This window comes from Delphinapterus leucas, chromosome 18 (genome assembly GCF_059928025.1).
Source record: "Delphinapterus leucas isolate spDelLeu-1000000601 "Yukka" chromosome 18, BTC_Dleu_Yukka2, whole genome shotgun sequence".
Classification (NCBI taxonomy): Eukaryota; Metazoa; Chordata; class Mammalia; order Artiodactyla; family Monodontidae; genus Delphinapterus; species Delphinapterus leucas.
In genome coordinates this window covers 10,683,721-10,696,030 of record NC_143146.1, presented here as the reverse complement: position 1 = coordinate 10,696,030, position 12,310 = coordinate 10,683,721, and the positions used below count along the sequence as shown (strand labels likewise).

At 45.1% G+C, this 12,310-nt stretch overlaps 1 protein-coding gene across 3 annotated transcripts in view; it reads right to left on the bottom strand.

The window, feature by feature from the left end:
• Nucleotides 1–12,310, bottom strand: part of GGACT (gamma-glutamylamine cyclotransferase) — a 46,530-nt gene that overhangs the window by 31,689 nt on the left and 2,531 nt on the right. For 2 of the 3 annotated variants that reach the window (XM_022576834.2, XM_022576833.3), the window contains exon 2: nucleotides 9,991–10,154. The gene's annotated coding sequence lies outside the window, so the exon portion shown is untranslated. Of the gene's footprint in view, nucleotides 1–9,990; nucleotides 10,155–12,310 lie in introns of those variants that run through there. The other variant, XM_089899402.1, reaches the window with a different exon arrangement.

Genomic DNA, 12,310 nt, shown 5'->3' with positions numbered 1-12,310 from the left:
CTCCTGTCCAAGTTTTCTGTTTATGTTTTAGTGTGGTCCTGGGACAGAGTGTCCTAAAGTACAACGAAGTTATTTTCTAAAGAACCAGGAAATGTGATCTAGCAAGACTGATGTGTATGTGGAGAAATCTTTGATATCCAGAATATCTCCACGGCCCAGACTGCACCCCTCCCCCATCTCCTCCAGGGCTCGGCATCGTGGGGGTCATTTCATCCCAAGCACACACCTCCAGACCCCATCAGTCACGCACGGTCTCATCTACCCAGTCCCAAGAAACAGTCCTCTCTTTCCTCCCTGACTTTCGACTCCACACTCATTGGTGAGCCCTTGGCTATACTCACCTATGTCTCATTAAACGTTAATATTCCTGGGACACTTTTATCTCTCAGTTTCAGTATTTCAAGTTATATTTCTCTTATTAACTCGCCATTGCTTATCTAAACCTCCTTGAACTCACCATTAATTATCTAAACTTCCTTGAGCTCTGTTTTACTGGTTTTCATTTTCTCATACACGCAAAAGTTCCCTATTAGTTACAAACTGCCCCAGTGAGCTGCTTATTCCTGATTGTTATTAAGAGGTAAGACCCACCTCTTGCCTCATTGCTCCCATTTCTGACCCAGTTTGGAGCCTGTCTTGCCACTGAGGGCTCTTCTGAGACACGAGGCCTCTCTTTCCTGGTGATACGAACACCCGAACAATGTGATTTTGAAACATTGCACAGTGCAGGCCAAACATTCTCCACGTGGGCCTCTTTTGCTATTGTCAAAAGAAAAGCATATCTGTGTGTCAACGTCCCCTTACTTAGAAGAACACAGCCACGGTGCTCTCCGGGGATGCTCTTCACACCTCCACCTGGGGCCCCAGGTGGCAGAAGCAGTGCCGGGGGGTCTGGCTTCGGGATCAGACAGGCCTGGGCAGCGACGCTGGCAGATGACAGAACCTCTGGGCCTCTGTCATCTCCTTCTCTGCCCAATCGCTCAGCCGTACTTCACAGAGAAGGGTGGCACCCCGAGACAGCACAGGAAAGCACCCAGCATGGAGCTTTCCACGTGCAGGTACCCAACAAATGGAGTTTGTCTTAGTCTGCTCAGGCTGCTATAACAAAATTACCATGAATGAAATGACTTATAAACCACAAACATTTATTTCTCACAGTTCTGGAGGCTGAGGAGTCTGAGATTAAGGCACCAGCAAATTCAATGTTTAGTGAGGGCCCACCTTCTGGTTCACAGAGGGCATCTTCTCACTGTGTCCTCACCTGGCAGAAGGGGCCAGGGAGCTCTCTGGGGTCCCTTTATAAGGGCACTAATCCCATACATAAGGGCTCCAACCTCATGACACAATCACCTCCCTAAGGCCCAAGATCCAAATAACCATCACACTCACTGGAGGTTAGGATTTCAACATATGAACCTTGGGGGGCCACAAATATTCAGGCCACAGGTAGTAGAGTTATCTTGAATGACATAAACAACAAATAAAAAATTATTAGTTCTGCTCAAAAGATCACCCTCCAGAGTCTCCCCACCCTGAGAAGACAGCGGAAATGGACCCTTACTGCCTGGGGCGTCTTCCAGGCCGTATGCAGCAGTAGACTTCAAAGGGACTGGGTCCAGGGAATCCCCTGGGTGACCTCACTCAGCCTCACTGGGAGCAAACTCCCATCTTGCCTGCCTCACAGGCTCCGCCACAAGGTCAAATTAGCGGAAGTACGCAGAAGCGTTGCTACGTGGAGAGGAGCTGAGGTCTCCCAAGACAGACGGAAAGGACCCAAGGCCTGCTGGCTGTCACGTGAGCGAGCTCAGATGCCCCCAAGTCAGCCCCCAGAGACCCCAGCCCCACCAGCAGGGCCAGAGCCACCCAGTGAGGCAGCTCTCAGAGTCTCAGCCCCCAACCGTGGAAGGGTGTCTGTTGTTTGCAGCCACTGATGCTGGGGTAATTTGTTCCACAGCTAGAGGGAACACATCCAAAGGGTCAAGGCCAAGGCTCTTCGTGCTGGCTCACCATCCAGACCCGTCTCTCCCCGCCTCATCCAGACCAGGCCTCACACTGCCCTGGGGGTGCGACCTGTGCCCCCCTATGCTCATGAGGCTGCCACTGCCTCAGGCCACTCCTCAGGCCTCAATGTGCAAAATCCCACTCAGCCTGCAAGGTTGCCAGGTCACCTCAAACACCCTCCCTTGGGGGCAGAACTGACCCCAGAACAGGCAGCTTCATCGCAGGTCCACCCAGGTCTGTCTCCCCATCTGCTAGGAGGCCCAGACACTCAGCGTTCAGCCCTCGGACAAGGGATGGGGCGGGCATCCAGGAGACGTTTGCTCAGAGAGCTGCCAACCTGACGCCCCTCCCACCACGTGTTCATGTCCGTTTCCCACCAGGACCCCCTCATACAACCACGCCACAGCCCTCAACAGCAGGACATCAGCACAGGCACTTGACCACCTTCTCTCAGACCCCTTTCAAGTTCTGTCACTTGTCCAATGATGTTCTTTATAGTGAAGGATCCCGTGCAGAATCCCAAATGCATTCCTCATCTTGTCCTTCAGTCTCCTCCAACCTGAAACAATCCCTCAGTCTTTCTTTGACTTTGACTTTCATGCTCTTTCAATGATTTCAGGCCATCTGTTTCTGTTCCTCAACTTGTTTTTTTTCCAGCTTTGCCTCATGGTTAGATTCAGGTCACCCATCTTCAGCAGGAATCTTCTGGAAATGATGCTGTGTTCTCACTGCCTATTGGATGGCACATGACTCCAATCTGTCCCATCATTGATGACGTTCACTCCGGTCACCCAGTGAAAGTGGTGACTGCCAGGCTGCTCCCAGCTTCACGGTGAAGTTATTCTTCCCCAAGCCCCGCCTGACACAAGTTGATGAAAATTTCATAAGGAGATACTTTGAAACTATGTAAAAATCTCATTTACCATCAAACTTGCCAGTTGTTCACTTATCCATCTGTATCTGTATTCCCCTAGGTGAGGAAATGTTGCACTGGGCCTCTCCAAGAGCTTGCTGAGTCCCCAAGAAAACCACCATCTACAAGGACAGTCGAGGACCCCCTCCCTGTGTGAAAACACTATGCAGGGAGCAGATCAAAGCTCCGGCCCCAAACACCACGGCATTCAAGAGAGGTGGCAACTCACAGCAGCGAAAACGGTCCCGGCTCGCCACCAATCCAAAGGGAGAAAGCAAAAAATAACCTCAGGAATGGGGGGATCGGACATGAGAACCACTCTTTTTGGAAGTCCTAGGCAGACTGCAAAATCAGCCGGGAGGCCAGGCTTGTTGTGTTTCAGATTCAGATTCATCTGAATCTCTGCAAGGAAAACCCAAAGGGCTGTTTATTTAATGGGAAGACACTACAGAAGTTTCTCTACTTATAAATTAGGACAGCAGCGTAATTTCTCGATACTGTTCCCACATCCTTCGGATCACAGGTGTAGGTGTTACTCCGGGCAGCGGGGGAGTAGGGTGTAGGCTGAAGGACACACGCTTTTGAACTGGACGTGTTTCATTTCCAAGTCAGGTGAAACCCTGCTGCCTTTAGTGGTGTAACCTCGTTCAAGATGTTTCATCCCTCTGAACCTCAGTTAACGTCACCTAAAAAATGGGGATAGGGCTTCCCTGGTGGTGCAGTGGGTAAGACTCTGTGCTCCCAATGCAGGGGGCCCGTGTTCAATCCCTGGTCAGGGAACTAGATCCCACATGCATGCTGCAACTAAGAGCTTGCATGCCGCAATTAAGGAGCCCACAAGCCGCAACTAAGGAGCTGGCCTGCTGCAACTAAGGAGCCCTGGAGCCACAACTAAGGAGCCCACCTGCTGGAACTAAGACCCGGTGCAACCAAATAAATAAATAAATATTTTTTTAAAAAGGGGATAATAATGCCCACCTCAAGGACTGATGTATGAGGATTATATGAGGTAATGTATATCAAAACTCTGGCATGTGGTGATTTTAATAAGTATTGGTTCCCTTCTGAGAGAGGGTAAATTACAGAATTATTATAAGGACTAAACAACAGAATGTATCACAGATATATAAGTGCCTGGCACAGAGCTTGTGTCCAACAGACGTTAGTTCCTTTTTAACTTATCCATACAAAAAGCCATATCCTAGTTATCTAGCACGGTTGAATGGTGTTCTTTATAATGAAGTTTGACCTGTTACGCGCAGAAAAGAAATTGTATAAAACCCTCTCTGCATTAGTAATATAATATATAATTATAAAAATAATTATAATATTATAATAGCTAAGAGGTGGAAGCCACCCAAGTGTCCATCAACATATGAACAAATAAACAAAATGTGGTCTCTACGTATGATATTCAACCCTAAAAAGGAAAGGACTGGGCTTCCCTGGTGGCGCAGTGGTTGAGAGTCCGCCTGCCGATGCAGGGGACGCGGGTTCGTGCCCCGGTCCGGGAAGATCCCACATGCTGCAGAGCGGCTGAGCCCGTGAGCCATGGCCGCTGAGCCTGTGCATCCGCAGCCTGTGCTCCGCAACGGGAGAGGCCACAACAGTGAGAGGCCCGTGTACCGCAAAAAAAAAAAAAAAGGAAAGGACTCCCGGCACATGCTATAATATGGATGAACCTTGAGAGCATTATACTAAGTGAAATAATTGAGTCACAAAAAGACAAATACTGTGTGATTCCACTTTATACCAGGTACCCAGAGTCATCAAATACATAGAGACAAAGAAGAATGATGGTTGCTGAGGGCTGCAGAAAGAAAGCAGTGGGGAGTTGTCATTTAGTGGGTACAGAGCTGCAGTTTTACAGGATGAAATAGTTCTGGAGATCTGTTGTACAACAATGTGACGACACTTAACACTACTGAACTGTACACTAAAAATGATGGTAAATTTTATGGTTTTTTCAACCACTATTAAATATAAGAAAATTAATTTTTAAATGGTGCACCTTGTAGGCGCTCATGATAACACAGGGTCATCATGCTGGTTCATTATGGACTGTGCTGCAGACAGATCCATGCAGCCTGCAGTCCAGAGCCAAACCCGTATTCAGGAGTTGCTCTGGAGTCCTCCTTCTTGAAGAAATATCTCCGATTTTTAAAAATTCATCTGGTAAAGCAAAAAGTGGAACTTGATATCTTTCACTAAATATTATTTGCCATTACCATTGGAGAATTTTAAGATGTTAAAATAGGGAGAAACTTTAGAAATTACTTTTTAAAGTAGAATAAAGTGAAATCTAGACTTAACCGAACTAAATTATTTGCCTAAGATCATAACTACAGGTAGAAATTATAAGAGCTGGAAAGAGAAACCATCTCCTGGCTCACTCTACCATCCACTTCTATCAATACAGTGGACTTTAGCTCTCCAGAATTCCTCACCTCTGAACTGCACTATTTAATACGCTGCCACCAGGGGGCAGCAGGTGTATTAGCCTGGTGTTACAAACCCAGGGCTTAAAGCCCCAATACATTTCCATTATGCCTTCCTCCAACCCTCCTCCAAGAAAAATATACCTAAGACTTAATGTCAACAAGCATCAAATTTAAAGAACAGCCATAACAACTCTTAAAACAAAGACTTGGGTCCAATGGAGGCAACATCCTTACTAATCCTTCAGTATGTTTGACTTGCTCCAATCCTAATTGATGTAAGGGTCAATTCACATTAGGTTTTTTTTTTTTTCTTTTTTTGGGCTACGCTGGGTCTTCGTTGCTGCGCGTGGGCTTTCTCTAGTTGTGGTGAGAGGGGGCTACTCTTTGTCGTGGTGCGCGGGCTTCTCACTGCGGCGGCTTCTCTTGTTGCGGAGCACGGGCTCTAGGCGCACGGGCTTCAGTAGTTGCAGTGCGCAGGGGTCCGTAGTTGTGGCGCACGGGCTTAGTTGCTCCGTGACATGTGGGATCTTCCCGGACCAGGGATCAAACTCGCGTCCCCTGAATTGGCAGGCGGATTCTTAACCACTGTGCCACCAGGGAAGTCCCCATATGTTAGTTTTAAACCAAAAATGACTTAACCACAGAAACCCATGCCTTTTGTTTACATTTTGAACCTAATTTTCCTAGTATTTGGCCTCCAAGGCTTTAGACCACAGCAACCTCAAGCCCATCTGGCCACCTGTCCTCAATCTCCCTTCCTCTGTCAGGCTTGGCTTTTCTTTCTGATGCCCTATGTCACAAGGGAAGGTCTGTCAATAGGTCTAACCCTCCAGCAACTTTTCAGAAGCAAAAGCAGAGAGGTTCTAGTCACAAAACAAAACCTATATGGATACCATTCTTCCAATTAGATGACAGTAATGTCCACTCTTTTTAAACGATAATACTACCCACTGGAAGCTCAAACCACAGCAGCTAATGGGCGAGACCTGAATTTAAAAGACAGGCCCTCCCTCAGCAATGGCCTTGTCCACGCTGAGACTTCTCAGTTTCACCTAATGCTAGCGGTGAGGTGACGACAACAGCAGGAACATACTGGAAATTAGTCCAGGAGTCAACTCCACACTTTCAAGCAACAGTGACCAGTGACCATGGTCCCTAAATCATCCAAAGGGAGATGTATGAGCTTTATTTCACAAATTTCAAATGGTTTTCTTCCTTGAGCTCAACATACTTTAATAAGGAAAAAGGGATTGAAACGCAAGCTTTTTCTACTGCCTCAGACACATGGAAGCAGTCCATTTTTAAACTACAACAGTGTTCACCACAGCTAAAAGGCATTCAAAGAAATTACTCTCTGCTTATGTCCATTTGCTCTCGTGTCATTAACTATTCACCCATCAATGTAATCCAGCATAAAACTGACGGGAAGAGCAATCATGGCACTAACGGTAAAACAGGAAGGAGACATGCCCAAGATACATATGTACGCGGTGATACAATGGATCACTGCAAAATGGATCATGTACCCAGACACTATTCTGTAATCCTCTGCCAACTATGATGTGTCAGCTGGTGAGATTCAAGAAAAACCTTATCTATATAAAATAATCTGGTTTTAATTTATTTTCCAATATAGAATATTTAACATATTTAAATGTAGAACATCACCAGAAAACCAAAAATATTTATAAGATATATAAATTTAATTCAGTAACATTCAATTTATTTAAAATATTTGAGCGTTAATTACCCCTTCCTGCCATTGTCATCTGCACTTAGGAGGATACAGCAGATAAATTAATGAAAATTAATATTTCTACATCTCATGATGGTCTTAATAATTTATGAGCATTAAATGAGTTCTGAAAAGCATTCTTTAAGCCCTTATTTTTGAGAAGAATCACATTTGCTTTGAATTACTCTTTCTCCCTTGATTTGGTTTTCTGCAAAGTTAGATGCAGATTATAAAAGCCTAATAAAAGCTGTGAGGGGAAATTAGTACATCTTCGAAATGAGTAAAGAACAGTTAGAAGGCATTCTTCAGAGCATTTATGAAGAATAAGTCACTGGTTTTTTTTTTTTTCTTGTCATTTTATTATAAACATTTCCAGCTCTTTTCAAAAGCAGAGCACAGTAAGCCCTCATGTACTCACACAGCATCAGGATCCATGCACCATCCTGGGTTTGCCGTACCTGTTCCATTTGCCCTCCTTTCTTTGTTTTTTGAGTTTTTGTTCGTTTGCTTGCTTCTGGAGAATTCTGAAGCAAATACCTGAAACTATGTCATTTCACCCCTAAATATTTTGGTACTGAATTTTACTTAAAAGTTTAGTTTTTATTTTTTAAAATAAAGTTATTTATTTATTTATTTTTGGCTGAGTTGGGTCTTCGTTGCTGCGCGTGGGCTTTCTCTAGTTGCGGCGAGCGGGGGCTACTCTTCGTTATGGTGTGCAGGCTTCTCATTGCGGTGGCTTCTCTTGTTGCGGAGCACGGGCTCTAGGTGCGTGGGCTTCAGTAGTTGTGGCTCGCGGGCTCTGTGCAGGCTCTGTAGTTGTGGCACATGGGCTTAGTTGCTCTGTAGCATGTGGGATCTTCCCAGACCAGGGCTTGAACCTGTGTCCCCTGCATTGGCAGGTGGATTCTTAACCACTGAGCCACCAGGGAAGCCCAAAAGTTTAGGTTTTTAAATAACTACAATCCTACCTAACAATGAACAAAAAATCGTTAATACGCTGTATTCATATTTCCCCAGTTGTCTAAAATAGCCTGTGTGGCTGATTTTTTCAAAGCAAGATCAAAACAAAGCTCTTTCATTGTCTTTGCTTTGTATCTTGCTGAAGTCTCTTTTAATAATGATAGTGGATGTGTGCCATCTTAGCTTAATTCAGAATGCTCTTATTCTTATGTCTACCTTCTATTTTTAACTCAGTGTTTTACAATAGTTGCATGCTCTCATGCTTTCATTCTTTATTATTAGAATTTATATAAAGTAAAATGACCTTTTTTGTTGTATAGTTCTATGAGTTTTAAAGTTGATTGATTCCTGTAACCATATACAGCAGTTCCATCACCAGAACTACCCAGCCGCTTTCCTGGCTGGGTGCAGGGAACCGTGAGCGGGCGGGGGCCAGGGTGGGGGGGTGGGGTGGGGGTGTCCGAGGAACGCAGCACTGCTCCCTCTCAAGTGGGAGATGCAGAGTCGAGAAAACACATTCTCCTCTAGAGCCTCCAGGAGGGGACACAGCCCCTGATTTCAGCCCAGTGACACCCAGCTGGACTCCTGGCCTGAAGAACAGGACAGTCAATTGGGGTGGTTTCAGGCCATGGAGTTGGCGGCACTTGCTCTGGCAGCACCAGGAAACTAAGACAAAGTCAAACCTGCTTCCTCCAGTCGCCCAGCCCTCACCTGGGCCCTTTCTCTGCCGTCACCTTGCCCTCCTCATTTCGCCACAAAGGAGGGCACTTTTGATTAAAAGATGTGTTTTCCATGTCTCACATCTCAACTCAAAAGTCTGCTCCTCTGAAAAGTTCTCCCAACCCTACTCAAGCAGCCCAGGCGAGGTCATGACCCCGCTCCATACCTCTCTCAGCACCTGCTCCTCTCCCGTGGTCCTGGCTTGACTGAAGTTACTGTATTCTCTTCCTCAGAGTCTACACTTGAGCATTTACGAAATGCTAAGTAACACGCAAAGGAATTTTCGTGCGTTTTCCATTCAAGCTGCCCCAAAACCCTATCAGGTAGACACGATTATTATCCCACATGTTTTAAATTAAAAAGTTCAAAATCACCCAGCCAGTATGTGGCAGAGCCAGGTTTTGAAGCCAGGCAGTCTAACACAGGAGTTGGTGTCCTCAACCATGACATGAACATCTGCCTCTTATGTGAGAAATATACGTTCCGAGATCTTGTGCCTTTATTGACAAAATACTCCCAGTATTCAGCACACAGTAGATAATAGTTGCTGAATACAAATGGGACAAAATGGCTTTTCCGCCTACTGTTCTTTTTTTTCAGAAAACTTTTTTATCTTGAGAAGTCAAATATATACAGAAATAATGATATAATGATTCCCCCAAATACCCATCTCCCAACTTCAAGACTTATCAATGTACGGCCCATTTTAAAGCCAAAATATTACACTCTTTGGTAGAAAGAGCCCCCTTCAGTATTCTTTTTCAGAATCACATGTTCCTAGTTTTCATCATTTATCTGTGTTAACACAGACTTTTAAAAAACGATCTTGAAATGGGCAGGTCTTTCTAAGCAAAACACAAAACAAGGAAACTGTAAAGGGGAGATTGACATTTTTTCCCTATGTTAAAATTAAATGTTTCTGGAGAGTGTAAGTACTGTAAACAAAGTAAAAAAAAAAAAATGGGGAAGCAGTTGTAACATATATGACAAAAGATTAGCACCCTCAATGTATAAAGAATTCTTACAAATCAGTAAGAAAAAGACCAAAGGCACATTATCTGGAAAAATGTGTTCAGGGAAGAACAGACAGTTTCCCTACTATTCCTAAAAGACAGAAAGACAGGACTTCCAACTGACACTCTTATCAACATACTTCCTCTGGTGCTCTACAGTTTAGGAACAGCAAACATTCCAGAACAGAGGAAAAAAACAACTCTCACCTGTAAGCTTGTTTCTTCAAAACCGCGTTGCCCTGGAATCCTACATCATAGTGAGTCTGAGTCTGAAAAGCGTTTGACCTCAGAATCCTTCTGAACAGGACACCAGAAGCCGTCTGCCTCACAGCATGACCAGAAGCCCATGGACAAGTATCCAGTTCTCAGTCCTGCCAGGGGTGAGATGAAGAGAAAGGGGAGTGAAGAAAGCTGAGAGTTTAAGAGATGAGGGGCTTAAAAGACAAAAGCACTTCACCCAGCCCCTTGGATGGCACCTCAGAACTTGGGGGTGGGCCATGGAAGGAACTGCCATTCAGTGCAAAAACGTGATCCACCAGTCCGAGGGGCCGCAGGATGCCTAGAAGAGCAGTAAGCTCGCACTGGCCTAGCAGAGGGGTTCAAAGTTCTGGACTTTCTTGAGAAATAGCAGCTACGTCCTCTCCTTCAAGTAAGGAAAATGAGAATGGAAAAAAAGTGTATCCTCAGCCATCAGGCAAAGCTTATTTTAGGAATATGGAGCTTCCTGAATGGGGGTTTCCGAGTTTTTTGAAGCCATAAGTTTATTAAAAAAAAAAAATTCGAACCACCAAACCACACCTGAAGTATACTTGCCATGAATGGTGACTCTGACTCTAATTAAGCCTTTAGATCTACCTTCCAGTTTACAGGAGATACAGGGGACAGAGGAACAAGCTAAACCACACTATACAGAAAGCTGAATACATCCAGAATGAGAGCCACCCATAGCCAACCGAGCAATACCAGTAAATCACTGGCATTAAAGAAGCCCACAGGAATGCTCTAGACCAGGATCGCTCTAGACCAGGATCGGCAAACTTTGGCCCTCAGATAACTGCTGCCTGCTGGTGGAGTTTAAAACAAAAAACTTTGAAAACAAAATTTTATTGGAACACAGCCATGCTCATTCACGTTCGTATCATCCATGGCTGCTTCTGTAGGACAACACAGCTGAGTAGCTGCAATGGAGCCCACATGGCCTGAAAAGCCTAAAGAGTGAGTAACTGGCCCTTTTCATTAAGTTTGCCAACCCCCTGTCCTGGATCAAGAGGCAACAGATACTCAACAAAACACCACGTGTGGCCCATTCTGATTCACACAAACCAAAAGTAAAAGTGCATTTCTGAGGCAATCAAGGAAATCTGTGGACTGGGTTTTAGAAAACATTAAGGAATTACTGTCAATTTGATTAGGAGGTGACAATGGTATTATGCTTATACAAGAAAATGCCCTTTTCTGGAGGTGCACACCACACTGCTTAGGGGTGAATATTGTTATCTGCAATTTAAACTGCTTCAACAAGAAGATAAAGCAGATACGGCCAAAAAGAGAAATCGTTTTAACCAACTGTTAAATCTATTTGATGGATATATGGAAGTTCATTATACTATTCCGTTTACTTTTATATTTGCTTTAATAAAAAGGGGGGGGAAATCAGACCTTTGATCAAAAAGCAGAATTTATCTCCAGACAGCCTTTCTCTCTAGGCAGGCCTCCCACCCTCCTTGCAGAGTTTCGCCCATCTCTCTCACAATGGCTACCTTTTAAGCTTCTTACCTTGCTCCAGGCATCCACCTCCAGGAATGCCCGCCCCCATTCCACTCCTCTGCCTATAAAACTTCTACTCTGGGCCCAAGGTAAAGCCCAAACGTGACCTCGCCAAGTCCTCCGGAGGGAATTCATCTCCCTGGGCTCCGACTGCTGTTGGGCATTTATTATGCTTCATCCTTCTTAACATTTTAGCTATTGACCATGTCTATTACCTCATGATGCCATACAAACCCCAAGACTTCCAGTAACTTGGTCTTCTCTGTAAACCCATTGTGTGTGGGGTGGGGGCGGGGGAGGGTAATAATAACACCTTTCACAGAGTAAGCTCTGCCTACACAGCTCTCAGATCTAACCAAGGCAAGGCTGACTTGCCCTGAGCAGTTTCACCGACCCAGAGACCTTCAATTAAAGACCAAGTTCCTGTTAAACAAGATGCTGGCCCTGTTTAACCAACACTCTTAATAAAATCTCTAATCTAAGAGTTACCTCTGGATGGAGGAGGTTCTAGAAAAGACTGCTAAGATCACTTGAATTTTGTCCTCCTGTTATCACCTTCCTTGGGACCAGTCCGTCTGCAAACACTGCAGCACTCACCTCCACACCGGCCTGCAGGGGTTGCCCTACCCCCTCGGAAAGGCCCGGCTGACTGTGGGTGCAAAGCCATTCAATGACTCCACTTGGAAGAGCTGACCCAGATTGGAACGTTCAAGAGATCTTACTACATAAAATAAGAGGGAAATGTACAGGTAATTAAAAA